Here is a 12,645-nt window from a genome sequence, read left to right as displayed (position 1 = left end):
AAAGCACCAGCCTGAAGATGACGAGTGAGACCTCGTCGAAACGTCGCCTAGACACCCCAACTTTTACACGGGAAGACACCCGAGGACACCAAAACCTGCATATATATATATATATATATATATATATATATATATATATATATAATTTCCAAGCTCATTTATTCTCCTGAGTTGCACTTGTAAATGAATTTGGAATGAGCGAAGAGTGAAAAGCAGAGTGAGAAAGTCTCAGAGTCCCCTCGCTCACTGTTTTTCACAGGGAGGCTAACAATGCAATCCTATATATATTGAATAAGAAATATCTTGAGTTCGACAAGACTTCCCCCCAGGGAAATGAATATAGGATTGCAGCCGAGGACTTGTTTATTTTAAGAAAACCTTTTCCGTTTCATTGGCATATCTTAATTACTAGTTTGGCCTTTTCACAATGATCCCTTTTACGCTGACTTTCCTCTGTGCTAGTTCTTATCTAACGTTTCAAGGAATGTGATTATGTCAGCTTTTGTTTATTTATAAATCTGGTTGGATGTAAAAGATAGAGTTGCCAACTGACCAGCTCCTCCAAAAAAAAGATAGATTGACCTGCTCCTATCCTTCTTACAGTGATTCCTTATGCAGAAATGGAGGGGGGGGCAAAGCTATTCATCTGCCCATTGGTGCAAATCTCCCTTTAAAGTGGCAGCTGCAAGAATCTCCTAGTGGTGCAGCGATAAAACTACCAGCACATTTGCAAAGCTAAGCAGGGCCCAGCCTGGTTTCAAATTGGATGGGGAACTTCATGTTGAGATTCCTGTGTTGCAGGGGGTTAGACTACATGACTTTCCAACTCTACCATTCTATGACTCTAGTTGTACTGAGGAGCAGGCAGAGAGCTGTTTGATAGTGAATCAATAGGTTCATCCATCCATTCATAATGGGAGCATTATGCATTTGATCCCCAAACTCCCTTATGAGGCAACCTGTTCTGTGGCTGAGCAGCATTAGGAAGAACTTTCTGGGGATTTGAGCAAGGGCAGATTGAGTAATATGGTGCCCTGAGTGAGGACAATTTTTTTTGTCTCCCTCATATTTCTTATTTTCACAATAATTCATTATTATTATTATTATTATTATTATTATTATTATTATTATTATTATTTTGCTCTTGCTCAGTTGGGGAACTGCCTAAATCCAGCACTGACTATGAGCTGTTTACAGTGGTACAAACTGCCTCAGATTATGAGGGACTTGTTTTTCAGTCACATCTCAGGGATACTGGCCACATCTACAACATGCATTTAAAGCACTCATACTACTTCAGCAGTGTTACGGAAAAATCTAGGTGCAAGGCTGCTCAGTCACCCAGCTTGTCGGGCGGAGCCCACGGGTCCCTGAGGAATAAAGGAAGGATTCCAGCCACCAACCAGAGCAAATAGCTGTAGACCAAAGTTTATTGCGCAATAGGTTCAAAGAGGAAATTTGAACCCCGAGGATGGGGTGACAAAGACTTATAAAACTTTCCCACCATATCCCAGAATACAGTTCGTACAGCATCATTGCTACATTACTGACATATCACAAAAGGGGAGGGGTTAACCTTGGCAAACATGTCCAGACAAGTCCTTGGTACAAGATTAGCATAAGCAGATATGGCAGGGCAAGATTCAGGTATAAGATTAGCATAGACAAATATGTCGTAAGTACCCACCACCCAAAAGTACAATAGAACTTTCTTGGCATGTCTGGAGCCTGAGGCGAGTCAGGTGATGAGATTTGGCTTCCTTTGGCTAACAATGAGCCCAGCAATTGTCACCTCTGGGAACTTCCTGGAGTCCCTTTTCAAGGGGAAAATAGCTTTGAAATGGAGGAAACTGGCGAAGGAGATGATTTTATATTATTTTTAAAGCTAGGTAACTTCCCTGAGCTGTCAAGTTGAAAGGATACATTCAGGCATAATATTTGTGACATTTAACTTTAAAGATGTGCCCACCCTCCGTAATTTCCGTAACAGCAGCCATGGCATTCCAACTCACAAAGAACCCTGAGAACTAGAGACTGTTAAGGGTTCTGGGAACAGCAGCTCTCAGCGTAATTTGGGAGGAAAGTGTGGCTGTTAAAGTGACACAAATGTCCTTTAAACGTAACTGTGAGGAAGTGACAGCTCTTGCTCCAGATTTCCTGCCCTAGATGATCACGGAGGTCCTTTTCAACTCTGATATCTGAGACTATGATTTCTCAACCTGGAACAAAACAAAGAACTCAAACCTTGCTGTTGGTATCTGTCTGGTATCTCAAGAGACAATGGAGTATGCCACTGGGCGTGAAGACAAATCACTGGGTTTGCAGCATGGAAGTGACTTCCCTGGGGAGCAAACAGGAGCGAAGGAAGGAGAACCAGCACCTGATGCGAGGGGGCGGGGCAAACCGCCGATGGCGCATGTGGATGCACCATACATACGGCGCATGCATGTCACCGCTATGGAGAGCGCATGCATGCATGCTGCTACGTACGGTGCATGTGTGTGCAATGTATGTAGGGTGCATGTGCAGTGCCGTACGGAGCACTGCTGCACATGCACCACCTGGCAGTTTGCTGATGGCGCCACTCAAGTGCCGTACGGATGATGGCAGAGGGTGCAACCACGAGCAGAGGATCCTCCACAAGTGGCTGTGGCGGGCCAATGGCAGCGATAGTGGGGTGGGCCCCCTCAGGGTGCCTTCTTGTCACCCCCCATCAGAGATGGCACCTGGGTCGGACTGCCCCACTGTCCCCCCTTCCTCCACCACTGGGTGCAAGCCTGGGCTGTGTGCATGGAGGTCTTGGGTTGCCCGGGCCATTATCCTTAAAAAAAAAACCCTTTCTCCGCCATGCTGAGAGCCATTGTGGTGTAGTGGTTAAGAGCAGTGGACTCGTAATCTGGTGAACCAGGTTCGATTCCCCGCTCCTCCACATGCAGCTGCTGGGTGACCTTGGGCTAGTCACACTTCTCTGAAGTCTCTCAGCCCCACTCACCTCACAGAGTGTTTGTTGTGGGGGAGGAAGGGAAAGGAGAATGTTAGCCACTTTGAGACTCCTCACGGTAGTGATAAAGCGGGATATCAAATCCAAATCCAAACTCTTTGCTGGTGTGGTCCAAAGGAAAGCAGAGCAATATATTGGGCACCAGCTTCGCACCCAAACCCTAATGTTGTGAATATGTAACCATTTGGCCAGGACAGCAGGATTCTCTCTTCCTCCTTCTCCTTCTTTCGGTATTTGTACCCCTCCCCACTCCTAAAACCTTGCTCGGAGGCCCAGTCCGTATTTATTTCCAAACCGCCAAAGATGGGAGGAGAGCACTTAAACTGAAAGTATGCTTTACTTTGTGGCCTAATTCACTCCTTTCCTGTTACTTCTCCTCCCTCCCCCCCCCCCCCGGTCTCTTGAGTGCATTTGAAAAGCTTGGGGGGGAAATTAAACTCAAAAGAAGTTTCCCTTTGCTTTAATTCATGCTTTAGAATTCTGTTTAGTTACCTTGCTTTTTTAACTTCATTTCTCTTCCTCATCTGTACATTTTAGGAGGGCTGGTAGAGGAAAACACTTTTTACAAGTGATGCTTTGGGGCAAAATTTGTATTCATTTGCTTCCCGTCTTTAGGCACTGTGTTTCCATCACTTGTAAATCATAGAAAGCGACTTCTGGTAAATAAAAACCACGAGACATGCACATTAGTGCCTTCATTTAAGAAAGAGCAGCTCATCAGAAAAAAACCCTTACTGGATGATCTGCAGGTATTTGAAATGGAAAAGAGGGGAATGTCACATTTAGGGAACCCATAGGGAAAATTTGCCTGAATAGTCTTATGTTAGCATTCATTGTCAAAAGCACAGAAGGGACCTTGAACCAATAAGCACTCTGCTTATTGGTTTATTGTCAGCTGCAGTGCTTATGTTGCATTTCAGTGGAAGCTATTTCCAAACAGGTGGGGGATGGGGGAGAAATTTGGCTCCCTTCTAATTTAAAGGCAATCCTACTTTCTCAAACAATACGAGAACTAAAGCAACATTATCCTTCTCAGAGCCTTCCACCATGAGGCGCAGCTGCCAGCCTGACCCACATGGTGGCTTTGTCCCATGAGTTAAGGAATAAGGGGTGATAGGATGCCATGGAATTCTACTCAACATTGATCCGGAGCAGAACTCCAATATATAGTTAGCAGAGTAAAATCACATTGCAGGATTCCCAATGAACAGACCAGAGGCAATTAATATTTCATCCAGCAGAGCTTTACTGCTACTGAAGGCAAATGAGCATAATGGTCACAAATCCAATACATTCAGGATTGGCACTGTCCATAAGAAATCCAGTTGCAGCAGACGTAACTTAAACTTACAATAACTTATAATAAGTCTAAACTTAAACACTAAGCATGCTATGTACAGAACACCACACCAGAAGGAAAAGAGATAAAAAGAAATTGAAACCCAGGCCCCTTCTGGCCTATATTTATAATCAGCTTGACCTTGACAGAAAGAGATAAGAGAACCAGTTTAAGCCAGCTGTATTCAGCTTCTCGGAAGGAATAATCCAAACATCATAAACCTTCTGTTTGTTTGTTTCACACACAGAAGCTTCCAGAACCCTCTTGAATTAAGTAAAATGGGAAAGATCTCTACACATCAAAACAATACTTTCGGCACAAAAAAAATGCAAACTGACAGGTAAGGGGTGAAGGAATCAGACCTGTGGGTGGAACTTGGCCTACTTGAATAGGCAGAAACTGAACATCAAGCAGGAATGTCAGTGTTCAGATGGGTTGCTGAAGGGCCCCTGATTCCATTTGGGTCTTCTGCCTCCCTATCCCTCCTCACAAATCTGATTGGGGAGAGTGTTTGACAAATGGGGCGCTGAATTGAAAAGCCCCCCCCCCCGGTTGCTCACAGGTGGTGGGTAAACCTGGAGGGTGGCAGTGGTTGACCTTGGGGGTCTCAGATTTCAGCCGTGCCCCATGCAATGCTAAAATTTGGTGCCCCTCCACCACTCATACTCCATTGTAAATCATACTTGCAGCACCCCTGGCGGCACCCCAGAGGCTCCGTGCCCAGTGCGACTGAACTGGTCATGCTCCCCTAAATCAGCCTCTGAGGAGGGACTTTTCTGTGGTGGCCCGCCATTTGCCCAACACTCTCCCCAGCCACATTTGTAAGGATTGACGTCCTTAATCTACCCATCCAATGCAGTTCTCCTAGCTTTTGAGAGACCAACACTGGCAATGTGCATTCAGAACCATGTTCGGTTTGCATTGTATTAGACACATTCAGCCGTCCGTGGACCTCAGCAGTCATGGTGAAGGCATGGCCAGGGTGAAGGCCTCTTATATACCTGCTGAGATTGACAAGGCATCTGACCCTCACCTGAATTTCATAGCTCTCCTGACGAGTGCTTTGGTCTGCAGCCACAGTATGGAATTAAAGGATGAGATTGCCCAGGCACTCTAGTTTTCAAATTAGGCCCCAGTGTTTTTGTTACAATCCCCTTCTCAATTAAGTAATCAATTTTAATCTAGAATTTAAATTCTCAAAACTTACCTATTTGTTAATTCGAGCAAGTAAACTACTGCTCTCACTTCGTTACAAACAGTACTTCTACCTACAACACCCTTGAGCAAACCTGCTCCTCTTCCTTTCACATATATCTTGTTGCCATTTGCAACTGTAGCTGCCTCTGATTAGTTATCATTTAACTCTTTGGGGAAATAATTAGCATCACACGTCATGTGCATGGAAGTTGCCGAACCAATTAACCAACTAGAATGATTACTGTTAATAGCACCAGTTTTCCTATAACTTGATATTGCTGGATAGTTCTGATGAACTGCCAAAGCATTTTTAGTTTGCTTTCTGTTGTCACCATGGAACTTTTCTTTATTAGTGCCACTTTGTTTTGTACGATTCCTTGCAAATAAAGGAAAACAACTTTTCTGCCTGTACATGTTGATAATATAATTTTGGTTACTGAGAACAAACAAGATTGGGTGCAGCCCTGACCAGGACATGGGCATCCTGACTGTGACAAAGGTGACCTGTGTGCTTGCTTGCTTGATTTACAGCTGTTGGGAACTTCAAGGTCTCTGCTCTCCCTTCTTATGGTGTTTTTACTGGACCTGGAGTCTCCAGTAGAGAGCATGCCATGTCAAGAAGGAGGGCAAGTTGGCATCCTATCAAATGACAGGGCAGGAGCCACACAGAGCAAGGCCTTTTCACTGGTGGTGCCCATTGTATGCATCGCTCTTCCCAGACCTGCTCTCTTTTGGTCTGTATTTTGGAGCTTTATAATTTAGGAAGACTTTGGAAGAACTGGTTGACAAGTCTTGTCAGTCGCTGACGTATGAGCGGATTTTATTTGCTGCTATTCTGGGCTTCTGGTGCACCAGGGTTTACACCAGTATAATAGAATTGGCCAGGATGCCAGAAGGGATACAATTTATGAGCTTTCTCCATTATCTGCACAGCAGGGGGTGTTCAGTAAACAGTGCAAAGGCTGAGCTGATGCTGGTTACCTGCTTTCAGTAATAGGGGTCGCTGTTTGGTAGTCCCCAATTGATTAGCTGTCAGATTCTAGAGCTCCCTATTGGTGGCTCTTAGGTAATTCACAAAATACATAGTCCATTCATAAAACACAGTGTTCATTCATAAAGCAGTAACATAAATCTCCATTGCTACATATTGGGTGTATATTTCAGCGGTTGAACGTACAGATTTATGGCCATGCTGTAGTGCTTATGCGACTGTGAATAAAAGGTGGCTGGGATCATTGTCTCAGGGTTGGGGGTGGAGAGGTGACAAAACTGATTTCCTTTTTTAAAAAATTTTTTTTATTAGCAGGCCAATCACATCACATTATTCAAATCACATTGGTTCCAAATTATACAGCCAAATTTTAAATTTGGGGGGGGGTACCCATATATCAAGCTCCGCGCGAGTCCAAAATTCCGGATAAGTCCAGACTTCACTTATGTTACTGCATTAATTAATCAGTTCTATCCAGTTCAGTCCAGATAGTTCTTTATTATTTTTCTTCATCTTGTTGTTATTGTACATCCCTTTCTTTGCGATCTCTGATGATTCTCACAAGCAGGCTGAAAGTTGGCTTCTCTGTGTGGGTTTAGCCCAAGACAGCCCTGTTCGACACCTCCGTAAACAAAATTAATCTTCATTGTCCTTTATTTTTCCAGGCTAGCCAAATAAATCAGATAGATCAGGGGGCTCTGTCAGGTCAAACTTTCAATTCCGTACTCCATCTCTTTCCGACATTCCTGATTCTCCTCCCCCATCTCTTTTTTTTCTCCGGCAGCCTGTCTTGGTGAGACGCCATTTTTTAACTGCGTCATAAAAATTCCTCAGCGTTTACCGATCTTATTTTCCACCTCCCACACAGCTCTTAAACTTCTGCTTATGATTCTTACAAAACGCAACGATCTTGTTTCTTTCTGCAGTGGAGGGTTATTTTTGTCACATCATATAAAGAAAAGAAAGAGTTTTTCCTCCACCCCCCCTTCGTTCCAAACATACAGTCTCTTGGTGATGACACATCAAAATATTTACTTATCCATCCGTCGCTCTCGGTCGCAGAGATCCATTATTCAGCAGCCTTATCGTCGAGCTTTACTTGATATATGTGCTTCAACCTCAATTGCAATCATCTGTTTCCAATTATAATTCCGGGCTGAAGCAACCAGCACACGCTAATCGGAATCGGCGTCAGGAAGAGCTGACTTCACCGAGGGCTCATGCCAAGTGTTCAGCACCCCCATCTCTCGGATCAGGCGGTGCATTGTGAACACCGCTGGCCAGGCAGCACCCCACCACATCCTGGTGGGGAGGGAAGGCTGCCTACTTCCCATAGCAGCCCCTAAACTACCTCGTGTGGGTCTGAGAGATGTTATTGTCGGCCATCTTCCAATGCGCCACTGGTGGGCCCCAACAAAATTGATTTCCAGTAAGCCCCCCCCCCCTTATTTCCATAACAAGTCCTTGAGTCTGTACTTTGAATAGTGACACTAGGGACCTAGAAGGTGCAGGGCTTGTCAGTCCAACCCCTGCAGAGTCTCATCAGGGCTGACCTTAAGGCAATTGGAGCAATTTAGCCAAATTGGGCCCCACTTGCTGTTCCTAAGGGGGCCCCCCGCACGAGGGCAATCTAGATAGATTTTATTTATATCTCTAAGATTTTGCAGACTTTGGCTGTGAACTGGGGCCCTACCAAAAAAAAAAAAATCTAGTTGCGCCCCACTGCTTCAAATTGGGCCCCACTGGCTGGCCCTGAGTCTCATAGTTGCTGGGCCTGAGTTGTGCTGCCCTTGCATGAAGTCTTGGGTTTGCAGTTTTGGGAGAGGGGAGACTGCTGCACTGGGGAGCAGGCAGGCTGGTGAGGCCCCCTAGATTTAGAGGCCCAAGTTGCCCTGCCCTCGCATGAAGTCTTGTGTTTGCAATTTTGGGAGAGGGGACACTTCCCTCTGGGGAACGGACTGGCTGGCAAGGCCACCTAGATTTAGAGGCTCTAGGCTTCAGCCTGCTTAGCCTATACAGCACTGGATTCAGTTGACTATGGAAGCCTGAAAAGACTTGGGAAACCCAGCTTTAAATACCACTGCCCCTTGCATGGCCACTGCTACCTCTGAAGGTTGCATTAACAGTGCAGCCACACTCTTTCTGCCCCAAACAGCCAGCCAACTCATCACAAAATGGCAAAGCCAATATTTCCCTTTACAACACATGGCACCTTTAAGGCCATTTCCCTGCAAACTTCCAGAGGTGCTGCCTATGTTGCTTGGTACTCGCAGCCTTTCAGTGAGTGAGTGTGAAAATATGACACCTTGAAGAAAATGAAGAATAGCTCTGTAAAGATTTGCAATGTTTTTTTCCCTAGAAGAATATGCTTCGGAATACCTCTCCTGTGGTATGGATAAAGTTCAACTCCTTCATTTTTATGGGTACCCGATAATTGGAAGAAAAATGACCCCCGATGAAGACCAAACAGCCCAACATTTACATTCATAAACCTGAGTGAATATCAATTACATTATCAAATATTACACAAAACATTCTTCTGACTCTCCCAGTGTCATTTGCTGTATAAATTGGCCTATTACAGAGCTGCAGACTCTGAGATACTATCAGGGCCCTTCATTAAGGTGCCATGACTGAAATGTGGAAGCTGTCACTGGGCAGAAAATGATGGTGCATGGGCACCATAAATCACAATTTAACCCATAATAGCCTTCAGCTGGGGCCCTCACCATGTCATTCGTTTCATTTCTGAAGACATTTAGTGCCATTTATGCTAAGACGTTTGCACACTCAGGTTTATTAGGATGGACCTAGCAAACAAGGTGGTGAGGAATCCCTGTTCCCTGTTGACCTCGCCATCCCGATAAGGAACAACCATTTCCATAAAATGCTATCTCCTTTCCCCTTGAAAGTCAACAAAACGGATTCCCACAATGCAAATGAGTTTTTCCTAATGGATATTGCAGCAAGATGGTGGCTGAGGAGAAAATTGATTTTCTCCATTTGCCAGACTGCTTCTGACTATTACCTGCGCACCACAACCTGGCATTTTTTTTTTTAACCCACAACATTTCTCTCAAATGGGGATTCAAGTGGCCCCACAGGTGTCCTGGAAAAAACAGGACATCCCGATTTACCTCATGAGAGAACGGCAGCCATTTTGTGTGACATGATCTCACGTGATTCCGTACCACAATTCCTCCCCCCCCCCAAAAAAGCACTTTGTGTTATGTATTGAAGTTCTCACCCTGGCCACCAGGAGTATTGTGTATGTAGTTTTCACTCAGGTCCACGTCAGTTATTTTAGGCGGGAAACCCTGGGTTGTTGTTGCTACATTGTTGACAGCTGGCTGCCTATAAAAGCAGGCCGGCTGAGCTGTTTGCAGTTCAGTTTTCTGTTCCAGCTTCCAAAATAAAGAGCTGCTTTGGCGAAATCGCTGTGTCGTCTGCTATGTCTACCCACTATTTTACACTAGCGACGAAGGTGGGATTGATGGACAACAGACCACAGCCAGATGCAGCCACCCTCTGAGATGAGCTGAATCATGGAGCTGAAACACTGAGCGAAATCACAGAGCAGAACCAATTCAGAGCTGACCGTCTGGCTAGAGCACGGTGTTCCATCCATTGCCTCCACGTCGGCATCGGAACCATGGCTTCACTCGTGCCTCTACCACCGTTTGCCCCAGCCTCTGAATCATGGGACTCCTACCTCACTCGGTTTGACTGCTACCTCCAAGCAAATGAGCTGGCAAGAGGGTCTGTAGAGCAGAAGCGGGGCCTCTCCTCAGCCTTTGTGGCCCCGAAGTGTTTGCGACTGCCCGAGCATTGGTTGCACCTCTAGCAGTCCAGGCAGCACCTTGGGACACAATTCAAGAGAAGCTCCGCAACCACTACGTCCCAAAGCTGTCCAAGATTGCTGCCTGCCATGCGTTCTACCACCGGAACCAGGCAGAGGGGGAGTCAATCAACAACTACACCACCGCCCTCCGACCGGCTGCAATGCACTGCGAGTTCCGAGACTTAGATGATGCCCTGATGGATCAAATCGTCTGCGGGGTCCAGGACATCTGTCTGCAACGGCATCTCCTCGCCAAGCCAGACCTCACGCTGCAGAAAGCCACTGAGGAGGCCGTTGTCTCAGAAGCTGTTGAACTCTCCGCCCAGGAAATCCACAAGGCCAGTAGACCGTATTTAAAGGACTATGTTGTTGGACATGTAACACTGTTGGTCTAATGGAAGTACATATGTGAAATGTAACCGATATGCTTTGTGCCTAATTGAACCATTACGTGTAGTGCTGTATATAAGGAGACCATTACGATTGTAACTAACGCCTTATCTCGGTGGGGAGGGGTGTTATGTATTGAAGTTCTCACCCTGGCCACCAGGAGTATTGTGTATGTAGTTTTCACTCAGGTCCACGTCAGTTATTTTAGGCGGGAAACCCTGGGTTGTTGTTGCTACATTGTTGACAGCCGGCTGCCTATAAAAGCAGGCCGGCTGAGCTGTTTGCAGTTCAGTTTTCTGTTCCAGCTTCCAAAATAAAGAGCTGCTTTGGTGAAATCGCTGTGTCGTCTGCTATGTCTACCCACTATTTTACACTTTTTGTAGGGCCGCAGTCTCCTGCAGTGCTCCAAAACACACATTTTGGGGCACCATGACCCCCAAAAGCACTTGGGGGAGGGAATAGCTGCACAAAATTGTGGGACATCACAGTGTCCAAAATGGCCACCGTTCTCTCACAAGAGAAAATGGAAATATGGCATCCAGGAAGCTAGCACCCCAGTTTTTGCCTTCAAGGTGTTGGAGGGTATGTATATCTAGGTGCACCATTACAGTGGTTCCTCGGGTTAAGAATTTGATTTGTTCTGGAGGTCCATTCTTAACCTGAAACTGTTCTTAACCTAAGGTACCACTTTAGCTAATGGGGCCTCCCACTGCCACTATGCAATTTCTGTTCTCATCCTGAAGCAAAGTTCTTAACCCAAGGTACTATTTCTGGGTTAGCAGAGTCTGTAACCTGAAGCATCTGTAACCTGAAGTATCTGTAACCCGAGGTACCACTGTATTACACAATACTCAAATGAGTGAACTCTAAGCATTCAACAAATAATACTGTCATATGTGCTTACCATCGTTTGTTGGCTCTAGGTGGCTCCCACTTTAGTGGTTTCATTGTCTTGACATATCTCACTCTTCCCCCCTCTTCTTCTTTGCCAGATATCTTTCCTGTTTACTAAGCTGTACAGTAGCACCTACCATTGCTCCAAATGGCAGCTTTTGCAGCATGACAAATACCTGGTGTGATGGATGCTATTGTACAAACTGAGCAGTTTTCATCTGGTCGCCTCCAAGGGACACCAAGAAAAGTTTGTGGTGGGGTCATGAAAGGCATGGCAAGCTGCCAATGGTCTGAAGCATCACAGCCATATTTCAGCATCTCTGTGAAGTCTCTATTGCCTTATAAGCAACAAGCCACATGCTGCATTTGACCTTCAAATACCCCGGAGGAATTTTGCAAGGAATTCTTGAGGCCCCAAACTGTTATCGGGTTTCTTTCTCCAGAGATTGTTAAAATGTTGTAATAAAATGTGTGTGTGTAGATAGATGATAGATGATGATAGATAGATGATAGATAGGTGATAGATAGATAGATATCATCTATCATCTATCTATCCATCTAAGGTTACTTCCACCTTAAATCAAGTATATCTTTCCCAACACCACCATTTTCCAAGGCACATCATAGCACTGTTATTAAAAGTCCACTTCCAGGTCAGGTTAAGAGCCCCTCATCCTCCATTCTTAAAAAAACTAGCTTTCATTCACAAGAAAGTAAGTAGCCAGCGTTGTGTATCCCAGTCCTATACCAGGTCAACCAAAAGCCTTCCCAGCAGATAATTTCAGTTCTGCCTTAAATAAGAAAAAGTGCATGGATCGAGGAAATGATCATCACCTCTAGTGGTCAGGGTTAATAGAAGCCTTGTAGGTCATGATGACTGCAGATTCTGGGTGTCTTTCACACAAAGACTGGATCTCCCATCACTCCTACAAACAGATGCCCAGCAGGTGCCCATATTCATATCTTACTAGCTCATGAGATACCCATAGCAA

General features: G+C 45.3%; 1 long non-coding RNA gene across 1 annotated transcript; it reads left to right on the top strand.

Annotated features, from left to right (window-relative positions):
- Nucleotides 1-8,885: 8,885 nt before the first annotated feature.
- LOC310842743 lies at nt 8,886-12,131 on the top strand. Its single transcript, XR_014563332.1, has 2 exons — nt 8,886-8,917; nt 11,752-12,131. It is a non-coding gene; the product is annotated as an uncharacterized lncRNA (long non-coding RNA).
- The last annotated feature ends 514 nt before the right edge of the window (nt 12,132-12,645 follow it).

The sequence above is a fragment of the Podarcis gaigeae genome (assembly GCF_964106915.1).
Source record: "Podarcis gaigeae genome assembly, chromosome: 4".
Taxonomy (NCBI): domain Eukaryota; kingdom Metazoa; phylum Chordata; class Lepidosauria; order Squamata; family Lacertidae; genus Podarcis; species Podarcis gaigeae.
The sequence above is the reverse complement of the archived record's forward strand: the minus strand, read 5'-3'. Positions and strand labels throughout refer to the sequence as shown.